The sequence below is a fragment of the Pantherophis guttatus genome, chromosome 6, assembly GCF_059756535.1.
Source record: "Pantherophis guttatus breed Tessera chromosome 6, ASM5975653v1, whole genome shotgun sequence".
NCBI lineage: Eukaryota > Metazoa > Chordata > Lepidosauria > Squamata > Colubridae > Pantherophis > Pantherophis guttatus.
The window spans coordinates 60,221,888-60,242,014 of record NC_142068.1 but is presented as its reverse complement, the minus strand read 5'-3'; the positions used below and the strand labels follow the sequence as shown (position 1 = coordinate 60,242,014).

General features: G+C 38.0%; 1 protein-coding gene across 5 annotated transcripts in view; it reads left to right on the top strand.

The window, feature by feature from the left end:
- Positions 1 to 20,127, top strand: part of FAM53B (family with sequence similarity 53 member B) — a 128,423-nt gene that overhangs the window by 2,052 nt on the left and 106,244 nt on the right. For all 5 annotated transcript variants that reach the window (XM_087871593.1, XM_060682875.2, XM_034436409.3 and 2 more), the window contains exon 2: positions 5,331 to 5,420. The gene's annotated coding sequence lies outside the window, so the exon portion shown is untranslated. The remainder of the gene's footprint in view (positions 1 to 5,330; positions 5,421 to 20,127) is intronic.

Here is a 20,127-nt window from a genome sequence, read left to right as displayed (position 1 = left end):
ATTCTGTGTGCTCTGCCTATATTGAAAACAACTACTTGTTGCAACTTGAATAAGAAAGGTAACGCTACCAGCAGCTATTACAATCTGCAGTCCTAAAATCACTTATTAAACAGTAAACTAGGAATTCTTAAACTTTGCAAATGCAAATGATAAATTTCCAGTTTGATCTAGCAGTGAGGCACTAGGCTAGAACGTGAGAAACCATGAGTTAAAGTCCCACGTTAGCCACGAAAGCCAGCTGGGTGACTTTGGGCCGGTTATTCTCTTTCAGCCCAACCCATCTCACAGAGTTGTGGGTAAAATAGGAGGAGGAAGGTGTGTTGAATATGTTCGCCGCTTTGAGTTATTTATAAAAATAATAAAGGCGAAATACAAATAAATAAAATTAAAATAAATTTGTGGGACAGCTCCACAGAAATAAAAATGCTTTCATTTAGGTTAGGCTTTGGCCCGAAAATAAATAGGCACTAGGCTGACCCTGGCAAAGCTGCAGTGCTCTTAGTATTTTTGCTCCAGCTTTGCTTGCCTGGACAAGCCCAACTGCTTTTAAAACTAATTGCAGATCCCCCTCTCATGAGCCCTGGAAATCCTGAGAACCCCTTCAGTAAGCCCATGAAGCTCAATGCAACATATATAGTAGCTTTCTCTACCAGATATCCGCTATATGTGCTAGGATCCAACATTGATCATTCTGGCTGGGGATGATGGAATTGAATTGAAACAGTTATGGAAAGCCCACTGGAGAAGAAACACATAGCAAGTTAGGGTTGCACATGACTTAAGAATTAGGTACATAACCACATTTTCTTTTAAGAGTAAAGCTATACTTAAACATTTTCTCACAAAACACCTCCCAATTGTTACTGAGATTATAAATTCCAGAATTTCAGATATCACAATCAAAGATCAAGTTGGCTTGAAATTGTAAGAATTACAACTACAATTCCTGGATAATTATGATTCTTTTAGTTCAATCTCTTCTGTGGAGTTCTTGTGGTACAATGGAAAACCTAAAAATATAACAAAACCTGTGTTTAAAGATAGAACTGTATACTAGTGAAGTAAATAAAGTTGATGTCATATAGGCAGAGAACTGAATATAATTACAGACTCCAATAAGTTTAATCATCTGTAAGTTTCACTCCTGATTGATGAAATGCTACATGAAAGTTCAGGTAAGGCTTGAAAATTGATGAAGATTTTTTAAATGGCTAGAGCTCCTCAATATTGGGATAAGGTAAAGGTTTCCATATCCAGTCGTGTTGGGGTAGGAACGGGAGCTCCGTTGCATGACGCTCAGGTCTTGAATTTGGGCAGTCAGCTTTCCAGTTGACAAGCTCAGCATCTTTAATTGCTGAGCCATTGCACCCCCTCTAAATGGCATACTTTCATTTTAATTCTCAATATTGTACTGGAGGCATGTTTGGGGTGCTTTCATTTACCTCTCCTCCAACTATATAGCTTCATAGTAATCCAAATTTTTGTGAATTGTTGATTGTATGGAAAAATCCTATTGTTGTATGTAGGGTAGGCTTTTCCATCTCAATTTTTTTCCCCAATTAGAGATACTAGGAATTGTTTAGATAGATGGATGGATGAGGTTGCAAATAGAAAAATCCAATTACATGGTTTTAAAAAACCCATATTTGGTTTTATAGTTTTATCTCACACCTTTATCTGGATATAAGTTTCAGTCGCTTATTAAAAAAACTTCTCATAATTATTTCTTCTCAGTGATAATGAAGGTGTATAGTGTTTTTTATATTTAAATCACAATTTATTGTATAATACGTTGATAGAAGACGTGTTGGTTTTAGATTTAACCCAGATGTTAATGAATTCTCAAAAAACATAGCGAATGTAACTCACACTAGAAAGTGGTTTTCATGTTTCATAAAGTAAGACTGACTTGCAGGAATTAGATTTCTAAAACTTCTCAGTTTTAGGAGCAGTCTTAGATTCTTGCTTTTCTTGATGCTTAATCACACTCCCTGATCACTTGGATTTTAACTTCTCTGCCTTGAAAAATTGATTTTGTCATAGTTTTTGATATTTTGGGGGTGGGCAGGGGAGAGGAAGTATATCTTGATCCAGTTTAACAAATTGTGTGCAGCTGTTCTATGTTTTAGTATACTGTGGGAATAGTAAATATATACATAGAGAAAAAATAATAAAATGTAATAAGTGGTGTTCACTTCATATTTATATGGCTGTAATACATCTATACTTCTCTGAGAGTTGCACAGTAATGTATTTTGGTGATCTGCTAATGGCACAGGAAGAGAAGGTTCAAAAATGATCAGTTATTTTTTTGTGATTGTTAATAGGTAATATTAAATTGTGGAATGCATACTTCTAGTGAAGGACTGCTAAAAATCACACAGTATACCAGCCTATTTTAGTGGTTTGATTTGTAGGCCCAGGAGCTGAATGCAGACTTTCTACCTCTCTGTTGGAGTTCAAGGTGATGCATACTGAAAAGATCTTTATTTTGTCCTTGGGGGAAAAAATGAATTGAATGGCTGGAGAGATAGTGATCAGGCCAAATTGTCCAGGGAGAGCTTGATGGAGATTTGTATTTGGCTCCCCTTGTTTCCAATCCAGTTTTAACATATTGTATGTAAATGCTATCTTAATATAGAGATGAATGATTATTTAAGTTTAGCTTGTTTTCTTGTAAGATTTCTCTGCTTCTTTTTATGAAAGAATGTGATATATATTTCTTCTTCCTCCAGTAGCTTTTTTATTCATTATGCCTTTCAGCAAGCTGTTCCATTGAATAAAAAAAAAATTAAGTGTTCAAACATCAAAGACTTGTGGCCTCTTGAAAATTAACAAATCCATTTCAGTGTAGGCTTTCAAGGGATAGTCCATTTCATCTGGGCCATATAAGCTAATGCTGTTATACATTTGTTATCCTTTAAGGAGCCTCAAGACCTTGATTTAAATTTGGTACAATAGATTAGCATGATTATGCCTTTGGCTGTTGTTTAGTTCAATGAAACTGCCCAAGACAAATCAAGCTGCCACTCTTGTATTTATCAAGAATACACTGCATTTTAGATGTTATAAAATTAGTTCAAAAGAACATCTACATGAGAAAAATATGGCTTATCTGCAAGGAGCAACTTTTCAGTTCATCTAGTAGAAGGGGTTAGTAAACTTTGGCTCTATTATGCATGCATGGCAAAACTATGTAAACTAGAATTTGTGATTGGTTCTCACTAGGAAAGCTCTAAATAGCCCCAAATAACACTCTTATAGGATGGAATGGATTGTCCCTATTTTACTAGTGATGATTTTGGAAGCAGCCTACCCTCATCAAGTTTTAATGATTTTTAAAAGCTGTAGATGTTTATTAATAATCATTTGTTCTAAAAATGTATTGATGTTAGTGTTGGAGCCTAACTTGCAAGAAGTCTTGGTGACTAGCTCATTGTTGGAAACAGAATGACAACTATAAGGTGAAGTAAGGAGAAGGGCCTTTTGCTCAACTGTCCCCTGTTAAAACAATTTCAAACCAAATAAAAACTGCAGTCTCAAAATGTGGCCATAGAGCTACTGAATTTTGGCAGCATGATCTCAGGACATTTCAGGACCTGCAAATGGATTGCTGGGACATCTAATCTGCACACTATGTGTTAATCCATGGGTGGGCAATTAATTTTCCCGAGGAGCTACAAATGAAAAACTGGGACCGTTGTGGTGGACTGAACCAATAGCGCTGTGAAGGTCTGTAGGAATGCAGCCACACACATATGTAAATTTTAAAAAAATTGTCATAGCAGTCACATTCAAAATAAAAGCACGGCAGTTGTATTGAGTACACTTATTTGCATTTGATTTCTAATTTCTGATTGACTCTATGTGGGTCAGACAGGGAAGCTAAAGGGCTGGATGTGGCCTGGCCCTGGGGGCTGTAAAATGCCCAAGATTGGTTTATCCATAGAATTCATAGAATAAGTTGCTGAAACATCAGCCACTAAAAATTCCATTTCAAAATGTCTTGCTGTTGCCTTACATTACAAGGTTAATGTTACCTTGAGTTCCATCCATGAATAACATAAAAATAAACAGTCACTTGTATGGCACCAGCTGGTTCCATTAGAACCAAGGAAATATAATTTGAACTAGTTTTGCATTTGCAAATTTTGTATGATAACAGTCAGCTCATCTTAAAATATTTGTTTCAACCAAAATCAATATCTGGAAGGCAAAAACTACTCTGAAGTGATGTTCAATGCTCCTGAAAAACAGAAAAAAATGTTAACTTAGCTTTCTCTTTTCTTCCGTTTCTGAAACTGAAGGATGTAAGAGTCTCATAACAGAATTATGTTTACTGGAGCAAGAACCAGGGAGGAGTACAACAGACATTATACTAACCAAGTGAAATCACTGCTGGCACTTCAAAAATATTTGATTGGGAAATGTTCTGGATATACTATCAAACTCAAAGCCATCCTAGTTTTGAACTTACTGTGTTAATACGGCTTGAAAAATATGAATACTTTTAGAATATCAGAGAAAAATAGGCTCTGTCTTAGAGGTTGATTTCATCTGTAGTATTAAGTTACTTTTCCAATAGGTTTGAAATTGGCTTATCAGACTGCATAAAGGAAGCCAGTTGTGGTTTGTTAAAATGACTTGGTACAGTGTGATCGGATGAAGCTCTTCCAGTAGCAGATTTGGGATATTAATGAAAAATTGATAATCATGCATTAGTTAATAAATTGTTTCTTTATTGCCATGGGAGGATAATTTTCTGCATTAGCTATAAATGACATAGGTCAACACTGAGGAATGTGTAAATGTTGATAATGTAAATGCCCAGAAGCTTTAATCATTTCCTGGTAACCAATATGGCTTGTGAAATAGAGATGTTACATAGGCATAATGACCCCTTCTTTCACTGTTCATACCCTTGTATTTTAGACCAAACTAGCTTTAAAGTAATTTTGATGGACAGCCCCATGTAGACCCTATTGCAATAACTCACTGGCAAATTGGCTATGGTATAACCAAGAGTAAGAATAGACTTCTTGGTCTAGGAATGAGTACAATTAACGCACTATTTCGATTTGTACAAATGTCTTCTTGGTGATGTCATGAAGCTTCTGAAGCGGATGTCACCTGCTTCTGAAGCAGGAACTAAGAGTTCAGACAGACCCCCAGGTTGGACATTAGCCCTGAATGGGGGGATGCTAGTCCATTCAGCCCCAAGGATGGAATATATCAGAATATTTAAATATTACAACTTTATTTACAGATACGGTTAACATTTTTAATGTTAAATTCATAGTTTCTACTTTATTTCAAAATTTTCCTAACAGGTAAGGGAAGACCATGATGGCAGTCATACCTACTTCCTGACAACACAAAGAGTCACACAGAAAGATCATGGAAGAATCTGCATTTTAAAGGTACAAAACATTGTGTAGCATGGCTCACTTTGCTTGTCTTAATCTATCCCAGCGATTTGAAAGATGGATATTGAAAAATCTGTACATTATTGGGGTGTTTATAATGAAATGTAGGAAATAGTGTGGAAATAATATAATGCCTTGTATTCCCAGATAAAATTACTATCAATACAGGAATTAACGCATATATTGAATTGAAATCTACTTGGCTAAATACCGTGTTTTCCCAAAAATAAGACAGGGTCTTATTTTCTTTTGACCCCCCCAAATAAGGGCTTGGCCTTATTATCGGGGGTCTGATTATTTTGGGTTGCAGGAGGCGGCGAGCATGGGACTGGATGTCCCGTCGCTGCCGTCACCTCCCCTCCCTATTCTTTGCACCAGCCGAGCAGTCCAACACGTCCCATCTCAATGGCAACAGCAGCCTGGCTGCTTCCCTTCCCCGCCTCTTTTATCAAGAGGGGTGGCAGGTGGGCGGGGGAGAAGCGTGACGTGTGGAGTAAGACGTGGCTCCCCTTGCTGTCTCTTCTCCCCCCCCCTCACCGGGCATGACAGGGCTCCTGCCCCTCGCTTAGCCACCAGCCCCCTTTAGGGATGCAATTTGGGGTTGGCATGTGGGACGGCGAGAAGCGGGACACAGATCTTACCTTTCAAGCTCCGTCGCTTTCCTCGCTGTTGTGTCCAGGAAAAGGTGTAAAAAAAAAACGTATCGCGAGTTTGAGAAGTTTGATTCAACTCGCGAGAAGGCTTTCTTTTACAGCGGGTTTCCCTGGACACAACGGCGAGGAATGCGACAGCTTGAAAGGTAAGACCTGCGTCCTGCTTCTCGCCTGTCCCACCTGCCATCCTCAAATTGCATCCCTAAAGGGGGCAGGTGGCTAAGGGGGGCAGGAGCCCTGTCATGCCCGGTGAGGGGGGGAGAAGAGACGGCAAGGAGAGCCACGTCTCACTCCATGTGTCTTGCTTCTCCCCCGCCCCACCTGCCACCCCTCTCGATAAAGAGACGGGGAAGGGAAGCAGCCAGGCTGCTGTTGCCATTGGGGTAGGACGTGTTGGGCCACTCAGCCAGCATGAAGAACAGGGAGGGGAGGGCATGTCCACCCCTTTCCCCCCTCCGGCCTCACCTCCTCAACTCATTTTGGTCGCGCGGCAAGCAACCAGAGGAAATGAGATCGGCTGCACATGCATGTAAGTAGTTGGACGGGGGGCTTATTTTGCGGGGGTGGCTTATAGTATCGCATGCGCTGAAAAGCCTGATTGGGCTTATTATCTGGACATGTCTTATTTTTGGGGAAACACGGTATTGCTGTTCACATTTTCCTGGAAATAAATTCCACTTAACTCAATGGATTATATTATGGAACATAGTATAACCCTGTGCGTATTTATAATTATTTTTAGGTTTTAATGATTAATCCAGTCTGTCAGTTTGTAAAACACTTCAGAGATTTTTCTTCCTTGAGAACTTCATTAAATGTAACCATTTTAATTGTTCTTAGTGAGATTGCATTTCTCAAGTTTCACTGTTTTAATATTGAATTTATACACCACCTTTCTATTTAAGTGTACAATAAATAAAGTTGAATTACTCTCATGTCATTCTCAGGTAGTGTTCTATCGCCTTTGAGGCATTACTAGATCAGAGCTCAGTTCCTGAATCTGGGTGGTCCTTCTGAAACACCTTTTACTTTTTTTAAAAAAGTATCTGAAATACCACTCACAGGATGAGTTTTGAGAATGGAATAACTTGAAGCAATAAACCAAATTAGTTTCTTCAATGCAAGCTCATTTTGAAATGTATACAGGAGTTGAATAGCTTACTCCTCTTGTGTTTCCATAAACATTAACGAGAGCTTCCCAAATATACAAATTATGATGTTAGGAAATGCAAGATTATAACGAATGAAGTGAACAAAGTTCAATACTCATGTGGGTAAGTATGCTTCATAAAGCTTTCACAGGGGAGAAAAAGGTTTGAATTTATACAGCTACAAAGGAAAGCAGGTTGATATCAGTACTTCTTCTGCAAGTTGATATCTGCATTCTCCTTGATGGCAAGGCCTATCTCTGTTTCCCTTCAGTTGTTCTTTGGGGCAGAAGGATATCTGTTAACAAGTTCTTGAGTAGATTCTGTCAGCTTTTTTTTCTCCTTTGGGGTAGGTAAAGTTTCAGTTTTGTTTCAGTTTTGCTAACATTGGACTTCCTTCCTCCCTTGTATTGCAGTCATGATTTTCTTACATTCATTTTCCTCATTCACTGCCTCAAGCCACCAACTATCCTTTTGCATAATCTCTTCCTTTTCTTGTTCTTTTATGCCACTTTAGTCATTTCACAATATGTAGCTTACTGAATATAGGACAATATAGTATATCGTACATTACAGTTTTAAGGATTAGTCAATCTCAGTAAAGCTATACTCTACTATATCATTCAGAGGTAACAATACAGTGATCCCCCAAATTATAACAATGACAATGGCAACAATTTTAGCATAATCATAAAACCATAGCATTGAACAACAGAAATGCATTACATACCTTAGCAACAACTGGGGTTGGCAAATTGGTCATTAAGCGAAGTCACTAAGTGACCCCATGACTGTTTGTAATCTTATTTCAGCTTTCCTTTGTTTTCAGACCTGTAAAGGTCATAAATACGAGCATTGGTGGCGAAGTTACTTTTGAGTGATTTCATTTTGTTTTTTTAGAATTATGTTTACTTCCTAGAACTGCAACTGAGGAAGTGAGCAACCAACTGGAATCATCCATTAACATAACGCCACAACTTCTGGGGTATTCTATAATATAATTATTTTCAAACTGTTTCAAGTAATTTTTATACTTATCTTTTCTTAGGTCTATTTTCCATTCATTTATTTGAGATATTAATCTATCTTCTGGTACTTTTTCATATATAAGTGTAAGATGTTCTGTAATAATTCTACCTTATTCTTTATTCAGCAATCATTTTACTTTATTCTTTATTATTATTTCTTTCTTTTCTTGATACTACAAATAATGATACATAGCATATTCAGAATCTCTTGTATCCTTGGCTAATTCTTTCAATCTTTTACTAAATAAATTATTTATACTTTTTAATTCATTCTCTTAACCATGTATACATAAAAAATGATTTATGTTAACAAACTGATCTTTTTCTAAGTAGATGATCACAGAACCATCATAATTCTTATTCTTTTTCATATTTTCCTGTCTCACTCGCACTCATTTATTCATGTTACCCAACATAATTTCATCCCCCTTTGGTTTACATGCATTTAGAATGTTGCACAATTTCTCACAGAACACATCGCAGATTCTTTTATTATCACTATTCACTAGAGTCGGTCATGCTATTATCATCAACCTATGGTTTCCTAGTTTCATAAACACTGATAACAACCTAGATGACATCAGTATATACTTTATTGTACTCATACACTCATGTACTCATACATCTGTTATTTTACCTCTTTCTTGCATAATTAAGCTTACACTTTTAGTTCCCTGCATGTACTCATCAACTCCATCCTATACAATCTGCTTATTTTCATTCATGTCTTCTGTATCATTTTCTTAATTTCACAGGTACAAAATATACTTGTTTTTCTTTAATTGATGCTTTTTACCATTGATTGCTTTGATTTGCAAAGTTTCAGTCTCTTAACACACCCTTTGGCCTTAGATATTGACCCCTACTATCTATTATGGTTTTGTTACATCAAGCCTGTTAGTAATATATAACAGGAATAAACTACAATATCAGTTTTACTCACCCTTGTACCACACACCGTCCTGCTAACTATAAAGGTTAAACTCATAAATTTTGGCTTATGTCACAATCATACCAATGCAAGTTTTACTTGAAGCATTGTCATGGTATTCTACACAAGCTAGAATTTATAATTCAGGTACTACCTTGCAAGCCAATATAATAACATTGCTCATGGCTGTCATCCAGGTGGAACATCTATTACAAAATTACATCTCAGTTTTTTACCTTAGTGTAGAAAGATTTATGTATATCTGGATTTTTTTTTAAAAAATAGTATTTATATCTATAGAGAACTATATAGCTGTGCATAAAATATACAATTGCTTTAGTCAACAATAACTTTTAGTTTGATATTTCTATTAGAAAAAAATCTTATGAATTGCATTTAGATTTGTGGAATAAACTGCAAAGCAAGACAACTGAAGTAATACAAGGTCCCCAAAAAAAGAAAAACAAAATAATGAGTGTTACAATTGATAAGCGAAGATATAGCTGTAGCCTTTTATGTTAGGACTTTCACTTTAATCTTCAATTCCTTACTGGTTCCAAAAATAGAGCTGGTCAAGAAACAGAGCAAGGACACACATGCAAAATTGGAAGAACTTTCATGTTATCCTCTTTTCAGAGGGAAAATATTTTTTTTCAAATTAGTCAAATTTTTTTTCAATCAAATGAGTCCTGTCTGCTTATGGAGAAAATATTGCTTAATTTGCAACTCAAAAATGTCCAGTACTGCTTTTTTAATGGAAAATTTTAGTTTATTCAAAGAAGGTTAAAATACAAAACACTAAAATATTTTTAAAAGAACAAAAGAAAAAACATAACAAAAAAAATTAACAAGAAAAACTCTTTTTTAAAAAAGAATCAACTAACACATATACACATAACATCCTCCCTAGTTGAATTCTGGTTAATATAATACAGCAATGTTGGTTTTCCACCCCTTGCAAAACAGGCAAAAAAAATTTTAAACTGTTAAATTTCTAAATCTATTTACAAATTGTTAGCCTGTTATTTATAAACTATTAATAACAAAATTGTTAATAGGAAAAACAATAATGAACATTTTGTAAATGTATAAAAGTAATAAAATTGTGAACAGTAATAAGACAAAGACAAGGTTGAACTTCCAAAACCTTCTGTTAACAAACTGTTATTGTAATCATCTCGTAGATGGGATGGGATGATTGGAGATAGAAGCAGTGGTGGGATTCTCCCAGTTTGCACCACTTCGGAAGAACCAGTTGTTAAATTTCTGAGTAGTTTGGTGAACTGGTTGTTAGAAGAAATCATTAGGGCCGAGAACCGGTTGTTAAGTTAGTTGAATCCCACCACTGGATAGAAGCCATAGTAAATTTTCTATGAGTCCAGTATTGTTTTATGACTGTTTCATACTAATTTGCTGCTCTATGAATTCCCATCATCCACAGCCATCACACTTCATTTATAATTGATTACTTATGTGTAAAAATAATTGCCTTATAAACTTTTGCTATCACTTGTACTAATGCATGGGTGTTCAGTGTTGGATTCTGTCCTCCATTTTAAATACTGTAATACACTTAGATATATGAGCTTTAAAACTCACAATAATGTTTATCAAACTCAAGTGAAGTAGGCAGAAAAGGGAAAAAATTGAGAAACCAGCTCATTCGTTAAATGAAAATATACAACAACAAATCATTGTTTCAAGTATATTCAGTTGCTATACTTTGTAGCCCTATCTCTATTATTACAGAATTATTTCTGTAAATGGATCTGTTATTACAATTTAATGAAATTTATTGTACCAATTATTGTCCATTCTTTGTGATAAGAAAATTGTTGGAAGAAAGTTGGCTATAGAAAATTGTTAGAAGAAAGTTGGCTATAGACAGGTTGTTAAAGAAATAAAATAGCATTGCTTATATTGAGTGTGGTGACTTATAATCTTGATATTCTGTATACTGCCTACTAAGGTTTGAGGTTTTCTCCTTTTCCTCCTATCTATTCACACCAGACTTGTTCTTCAGCTGTCTGTTTCTCTACTGATTCTTTCATAATTAAGGGTTTGCAAAGTCTGGAATCAACAGAGTTATTCTATTAAAGGGTCACTTGGGTGGGGCATTCCTGGTCATTATTTGCATCCACAACTCAGAAGAAAGGGTTTTCTCAGCATCATTCGCTATTTACAGACTTCCCACAACTGATACAGAAAGCCATCTGTAGGTTTCATGGGTCTGTGCATGTCCAAGGTCCTGTGCATGATTGTATACTAGAATGTGTCCTGCCTGCATAATTTGTGCATTTTTATTTTTTAAATCAAGTTGTAAATCAAATTGTACAAATCTTATCTTATATCCGTATATCAGAACAGCTGCAGTTGCATGCAAATGGTTAGAAAATTGTGGTTTAGTTTAGTTTAGTTTAGTTTATTAGATTTGTATACCGCCCTACTCCCGAAGGACTCAGGGCGGTGAACAGCCATGAAATAAAACATATCAATACAAAATTTAAAATAGAAATAAAACAAGTTAGATAAATTTGGCTGAACCATATTTAAAACCCCAATAATTTAAAACCAAATTTAAAATTCCCATTTAAAAGAGGAGAAGTTTAGGTCAGGCCGGCTTGCTGGAATAGGAACGTCTTCAGCATGCGACGGAAGGTACGCAGATCCGGAATCCTCCGTATCTCGGGGGGGAGCTCGTTCCAGATAGTAGGTGCCCCCACAGAGAAGGCTCTCCCCCTGGGGGCCGCCAGTCGACATTGTTTGGCCGACGGCACCCAGAGGAGCCCCTCTCTATGGGAGCGTACTGGTCGGTGGGAGGCTATTGGTGGTAGCAGGCGGTCCCGTAGATAACCAGGTCCTGAGCCATGGAGCGCTCTAAAGGTGATGACCAAAACCTTGAAGCGCACTCGGAAGACCACCGGGAGCCAGTGCAGCTCGCGCAGGAGAGGCGTTACATGGGAGCGCCACGTCGCTCCCATCACCACCCGCGCGGCCGCACTCTGCGCCAGTTGGAGCCTCCGAGTGCTCCTCAAGGGGAGCCCCATGTAGAGAGCGTTACAATAGTCCAGACGGGAGGTGACGAGGGCATGAGTGACCGTGCGTAACGAGTCCCGATCCAGAAAGGGACGCAACTGGCGAATCAGGCGAACCTGATGAAAAATCCTCCCGGTCATGGCCGTCAAGTGCTCTTCTAAAGACAGCCGTGAATCCAGGAGGACACCCAAGTTGCGAGCCCTCTCCGTGGGGGCCAATACTTCGCCCCCAATAGTCAGCGATGGCACCAGCTGACTATATCGGGATGTCGGAAACCACAGCCACTCGGTCTTGGATGGGTTGAGTCTGAGCCTGTTTCTCCCCATCCAGATCCGTACGGCCTCCAGGCACCGGGACATCACTTCAAGGGCATTGTTGGGGTGGTCCGGGGTGGAGATGTACAGCTGGGTGTCGTCAGCGTACTGATGGTACTCCACCCCGAAACCACGGATGATCTCGCCCAACGGCTTCACATAAATGTTGAACAAAAGGGGCGAGAGGACCGATCCTTGTGGCACCCCACATATAAGGGGCCTCGGGGTCGACCTCTGCCCCCCTGTCAACACAGACTGCGACCGGTCGGAGAGAAAGGAGGAGAACCACCGTAGTACGGTGCCTCCCACCCCCAACCCCCCCAACCGGTGCAGCATGATACCATGGTCGATGGTATCAAAAGCCGCTGAGAGATCTAATAGGACCAGGACAGAGGAACAACCTCTGTCCCGAGCCCTCCAGAGATCATCCACCAACGCGACCAATGCCGTTTCCGTGCTGTACCCAGGCCTGAAGCCCGACTGGAACGGATCTAGATACGTCGTTTCATCCAGGTACCGGGGAAACTGTCGTGCCACCACACTCTCAACAACCTTCGCAACAAAGCGAAGGTTGGAGACTGGACGATAATTTGCCAATATTGCCGGGTCCAGGGAGGGCTTCTTGAGGAGAGGTCTCACCACCGCCTCTTTCAAGGCGGCGGGAAAGACACCCTCGCTCAATGAAGCATTTATAATCCCCTGGAGCCAGCCTCGCATCACCTCCCGGGAAGCCAGCACTAACCAGGAGGGGCACGGGTCCAACAAACATGTGGTCGCATTCAGTCTACCCAGAATCCTGTCCACGTCCTCAGGGGTCACAGAGTCAAACTCATCCCAGATAACATTCTCAGGACCTGCCTCCGTCATCCCCACTGGATCTACCCAGTCAGAGTCCAGATCTTCCCGAATCTGAGTGATTTTGTCATACAGATACTGAACAAAATCCTCGGCTCTCCCCTCCAAGGGGTCCTCCCTCGCTTCCTGGTGGAGCAGGGAGCGGGTCACCCTAAACAGGGCGGCCGGGCGGTTATCTGATGACGCGATAAGAGCAGCAAGATGAGTACATTTCGCTGCTTTTATCGCCACTAGGTAATTCTTAATATGAGATCTTACCAGTGTCCGGTCAGATTCAGTGCGACTGGCCCTCCAACTACTCTCTAGGCGTCTTTTCCGGCGCTTCATCTCCCTCAGCTCCTCAGTAAACCAAGGAGCCAGGTGAGATCGGCGCCGGGTCAGAGGCCGCAAAGGCACGACTCGATCCAGAGCTCCAGCGGCCGCCCTATCCCAGGCGGCCACTAAGTCTCCAGTCGAGGCGTGAGCCAAGACCTCAGGCATTGGCCCAAGCTCCGTCTGGAACCTATCAGGTTCCATCAGGCGCCTGGGGCGGTACCATCTTATCGGTTCCGCCTCCCTGCGGCGGGGAGCAGCGGTTCGAAGATCAAGGCGAAGGAGAGAGTGATCCGACCATGACAAGGGCTCGATAACTATGTCCCCTATCTCGAGATCACTCAACCACTGTCCAGAGACAAAAATCAGGTCCAGTGTGTTTCCCCCCATGTGCGTAGGGCCATGAATTAGCTGGGTCAGATCCATAGCCGTCATGGAAGCCATGAACTCCCGAGCCACCTCAGACGTCTCACCCACGGACGGCAGGTTGAAATCCCCCATGACCATAAGTCTGGGGGTATCAACCGCCACCGCGGTTGAATTATACATTTCAATAAGTCTCCATATGAACAGTAATTGATGATGCTTCTTCAAGGTACATAATTAAGCACAATGCATTTCTGGAAATTAGCTTATGCACTATTCGTGTGCAGTTGTTTTAAATTAAAAACATGGTTCATGTGGTTGGTGCAGAAGTTTGGACACCCAGTGGATTTAGTGCTACCTTCATTTCATAATAAAGTTATGAAAAAGTGATAGACTCATTGGGCCTATTATACAGTTAGTGAGGGGGAAATAATTCCAAAGAATAATAAATAGTCTGACCTTTCTAATCTCCCAGGTTTTGATTTGTTTTGGCCATCCTTTATATAACCACATAGGATATATTTTGGAGAAAAAAGTGTGAAGCTTTTTGAAAAAATGACATTAAAATAACATAATTAAAAAATTATTAATTAGTTTCAGTGGTACGATGATCTTTCTCTTATATGCAGTTCGCTTTTGGTATATGATTATGGTATATCTTTTTATTTTGTTTTCATAATGGTTTTCATACAGTTAAAGCATGTTGCACTGACAAATACTGTATTCAAAGCAAAGATGATACTGCAAAATTCCAAAATCTTGGAATTTGATTTTAAAGCATTGTTTTAAGAATGCTTCTGGGCAAAAAGACTACACTGATGTCACTGAGTGGACAGAAAAAAATAATTCCAGAAAAAAATAATTCCAAATCTTGAAATACCACTCTCTTTGCCCTCTTATTTAACGTGGTTTTATTTACATAAGTGCCACTAGTTTTCCTTTCTGCTACTGTACGTGAACTAAATGTGGAGGGATAAATGTATCTGTTGTATCCAATGCTTTATTAAACTGCCCCTGTAGTAAAAAATACATTGACTGTTCATGAGTGAAGAGGGGTTTGTTTAAAAAAAAAGTATCTCTGAGGTAGAATATTTGATGTGAGGGTAAAAGAAATTTTCTTGGTTTCTGCAGGAAACACGGAAACAGCAGATGTGTGTGGGGGGGGAACAGCAACTTGTTGGGGAAAAACCCCTATCAGTCTCTTGCAAAGAGATAAACACACACATGTCAGCGAAACAGCAAAGAAGATAAGCTACCTAGTGATAAAAGTCATAGAGTTTGAAGTCAGGGAGGGGCAGGAGGAATGGCAGACAATAATAGCTACAAGTGTTTTGATAATATATTACTGCAGAAATGAGTAGGAGTGGTAACATCCCAAACTATAAAATGATTTAGAAATTCTCCCGGGCAGAAAAGCCCACAAGGCAACTGTTTTTTAAAAATACAGCTGTATGTATTGTAGGCCACGGGGGATATTTATGTGAAGGCCTGTTGTTAAAACTTTGGCAGGGCTTCACTAGGTGGGGCGGCTCCATTTTGTGGATGATAAATATGGTTCTTTGTTTTGAGAAGCAGGAAATAATGGAATGGAGAGAGAAAATATGCAGCCATGTCAAATAGCATAATGTGGAAAGAGTACTTTAATCCTGCCAATATATCTCTTCTTTTTCCTGTAAGGCTTTCCTGTAAGTGTTTCTCAACCTTAGCAACTTTCAAATGTGTGGACTTCAACTCCCAGAATCCCCCATGCTTGCTGGGGTATTCTGGGAGTTGCATCTTAGAGTTGTTGAGGTTGAGAAACACTGCTATAAGGTAGCAGAGATAATCACAACCAAATTTGAATCACCAGATTGAGTGATTTTGTATTTAGAACAGCTAATTGATCACCAGATTAAAAAGTCTGGATGGAAAGTTTTCTTCCATTGGTGTATGAAGCACCTACATTGGCATTCAAGTCTGATCAGCCTTCTTAGAATTTGAATTACATTTGCATTACTTTGATGGGATGTCTTGGTTTCTTTTTATTTCTGCCCGTCTAATGTTCCAGTCAGGATTATATTTAATTACAGGCAATTGACAATTAGGAATCTGTCTCAGGGAAGATGACTGTACTGAGCGCCGACCATATGCTTTATTATCTGCATGATTCACTAGAAATTTGAATTAGATTTGGTACAAATAAATTGCTCTTATTATAAAAGAAAATCTTGCAAACATGTTCTAGTGAATTGAACTTTGTTTGCAACCTTATAAAATTATTCTACCAGCTTCATTCATTTTAAAAAGTTGCAGAAACCTTAAATATTTAATTCTTAAATTAATGTTAACTATATAGATGCATTCCCTATTGCCTCTATGAGTTGGTCATTAAGAGGCTTCCTATTTTTGATACATAAGACACCAAAAATTGGCTCATCCTCCGCAGAGATGAAAACCTGGCATGTCAGACTTTCAATGTAGTATTCTTTTTTTCTTAGCTAAAAGTCTGCAATAAATTTAGAACACCATTTACAGGGTCAATTTGTAATTATGATTTTAAAGGAATGTAATTTTACCATATATATTAGACTTATTCATTAGGGTTACACTTTGTCTTTTCTTTCCAGCTTCCCCACTCTGTTTTATTTTGTTTTTCCATAATGCTCTAAATAGATAAGGCTGGGTTGAGAAAGAGCGACTGGGCCAAATTTACCTAATCATGAATTACACTTGGCCCTAGATTTGAGTTGTTTCTCCATGATACCATTCCAGTTCTTAAAATCAGAATCCTAATTAACATATTAGTAGCATTAACAGCACTACTAACTCTTATGATTTTGGAGGAAAAAACTATAAATACTGTTTCTTCCTTTTCATCATTTGCAGAATGAATTATACAAATTAAAGGATTTAGATTATGGTGATACAAGAGAGACAAACAGCCCTTATAGCACTGGTTAAATGATGTCACAGAAACCTTCACTGCAGTTTGCATGGTTGAAGAGAGTGGCTGCAGATGGTTTCTCTTGCACTCTAAGAAAGTATGTGAAATGGAAAGGGAGCGTTCACATCCTCCTACATATTCATACCTCAATTAGAAATGGCAGCTCTGATTCCTTTGCAGCCAACGCACGTAGGGGCCATCTTCAGGGAACAGACCATAATGTATTTAATGAATCTGAGGAAAGTAAGACATTTTAAAGGCTGCAGGGCAATATAGACTCACTGTTCAATCTGCTAAATTTGCACTAATTAGAACAACTGCAGCTGTTTAGCTTCTCCTTGATTAGGAGAGGTTTGTATCTGACACATTGAAAACCCTTTGGTGATACTACCCATATTGTAAACAAAGAATGCAGTAGTGGTATTCATTTGTTGAAAAGATGGGTGCAAATATTATTTTTAACCATTACCTTTTAGATAATTTGCTCATTTCTGTATTCAGAAATAACACAGTCTTAGCTGAATGAATTATTTGATAAATTGTCATCAAAATTCAAGTTATTATGACTCCTTTATCTGGGACTCAGTCAAACTGAACACAGTGTGGCTTTCTTCTAAATTGGCAAGTGTGGAAATTCATTGCAAATTCTACTGGACATATTCAAAGAAATATGAAAAAATATTGTAAAGTTGTTTGTGATGTGCTTTCTACAAGTCAAATGTAATAATATTTGGCATAGAATTTGAGATCTGTTCGCATCTGCTTGTGCTTACACGTTAGAGCCAAAATATGTGCATGCTGGATCACTTCTAGGCTTCACAATTTTGTAGTGCCTTATCAATATTCTTAAATAGGATTTTCTTGGATGGGACTTTTTTGGATGCTGAATTGCTATAGTTTTTGTTATTGACATTGAACTTGTGCATACCTATTGAAGTCTTTCTATTTCTATTTGGGCTGCATGTAGCCTAGTAAAAATATACAATCACATCAGCTTAATAAAATACCTATCCTGTTTTCCCGAAAATAAGACATCCCTTGATAATAAGCCCAATCGGGCTTTTGAGCACATGTGCTAAAATAAGCCTCACCCTGAAAATAAACCCTCCCCGAAAATATTTAAACGCAGAGCTGGAAATCAGGACCTTAAAAATATTAAAATGAATACACTATTGTTCCAAACTTTAATTTAGTCACCTGTATGAATCAGGTTATTTACAGTGAAGATTCTAAAATTCCTACATTGTTGTTTTAGTTAGATTGAGGAGTTATTTTAATAACCTCCCTTTAATCTATAGTCTTGTCAGAAACTTTTTCTATGCCTGTTTAATCAGAATTCCAGGGATATTCTGTGATCTGTATAATGTATGGGAACAGTTACTCAAAGAACACAGAATACCACATGCTATTTATAACTTTTATTCTACCTTTCATCTGCTCTTTCAGGCACACTTTCTATCTGGTGCTATTCAGATACTTTGCTTAATGATGCTGATTAAAAAAAACCTTTTAACTCTACTGGAATAGTGGGAGGTCAGAATTCAATTGTGCCACTATATGTGGGAATGCCTTTCTCTTATAACACAGACTTGAAGCAGCACAGAAATAGGCAGATTTAGGTATTTGCATAACTGCTGAGTTTTAACAATGTGGAAAGAAAACATAAAAAGGAGATCCAGCCCAGCCCTATTCTAGAATTCCATGTAAGGCAGTATCTGAGGCTGCTGTTAGAAATCCTAGAATATCTAATTCTGTATGCTCTCCATGACTCAGCAATAGAGTTCTTGCATAGTTAAGATTTAAACGTGTTATGATGGTGGGTATTGTTATGTCAGCTGAAAATTGGACTGCAAAATTTCTCTTGGAGAAATGCCTCTATTTGTTGTTGTACAGAAGGATCATTTGCTTTCTATTTATTTTCAAGAGGCACAGCCTAAAGCAGCTTACCTCTCTTCCTCTGTCTCTGGTTGGTTTTAGATTAACATATTTCTTTCATCATCTGACTAAACTTTGAAAGCTCATTTTTTGGTAACATTCAACGGAAATTTAGCATACTCTTAAAGAAAGAGTTTGGCAATCCTTTTGCTAAAGAAACTGGATGAAATTAGGAGGTGTACATAGAAGACTGGTGCTTGATGTTGGTCCAAACTATAATGTATTATTATATTAGTATATTAGCACTAGCTAGAAATGGAAGCAGAGCCTCCATAGATTATAGCATTAAATTTATTAATTTAATAGCAAAATCACAAAATTTCAGGATCAAGAACATGCAAAAATAACAGTAGAGATTTTCTATATATAACAGTATGTGATAGTTTTTTACTTATACCTGTATCAGCCTGGCAATTCCTGTCTCAAGTCTGGCAGGTTGGAAAATGTTTTGTAGGGTACCAAGATTGAACATTTTTTTTTTTTGCGACTAAAAGTGCATTTACTTTCTTACTTCCCTTTCTTTAACTTTCTCACATTCTTGGATGACTGATAATATTTTTATCCCACCTTTCTTCAGAAGAATAAGTATCCCATGCATGATTTTTTCCCCCTACGCCCTGCAATTCGTATAACAACCTTATGTAGCTGGTTAGGTGAAGTAGCAATGACTTTGTTAAGCAATGTTACAGTGGCTTATTATATTTTGTATTTATATCATGGGGCATAGACATACATTGTGTTAGAAAACCCTGATAAATTGATGAATTTCTACCTGCCATTATTCATGTTTAGAATCCTTCTAAATCTTAATCTATTTGCTTGTGTGTTTTGGAGCAACACTGGGTAACATTTGTTTTGTCAGAATACCCACCCATGCATCACTTGAAAAAAAGTCTTTTTTTAAAAAAAATAATTTTTATTCAACATTTAGATCTTTAACATCCTTGTTACATTTTTACAGCTTTCCGATACCGGCATCTTTAATAATATCTATAACCAACTATATACACATACATTTTATATATTACTTACTAATTTCTATATTCACTACAATTTATACCTATCTATTACACAATCTTCTCTTATGTTTATACATTTATACATTAATTTTGGATTGTTTCTCCAACCAGTTATACCATCTATTCCATGTCTCGTAATAAATAGTTTCCTCTCGGTCTTTTAATTCCATTGTTAATTTAT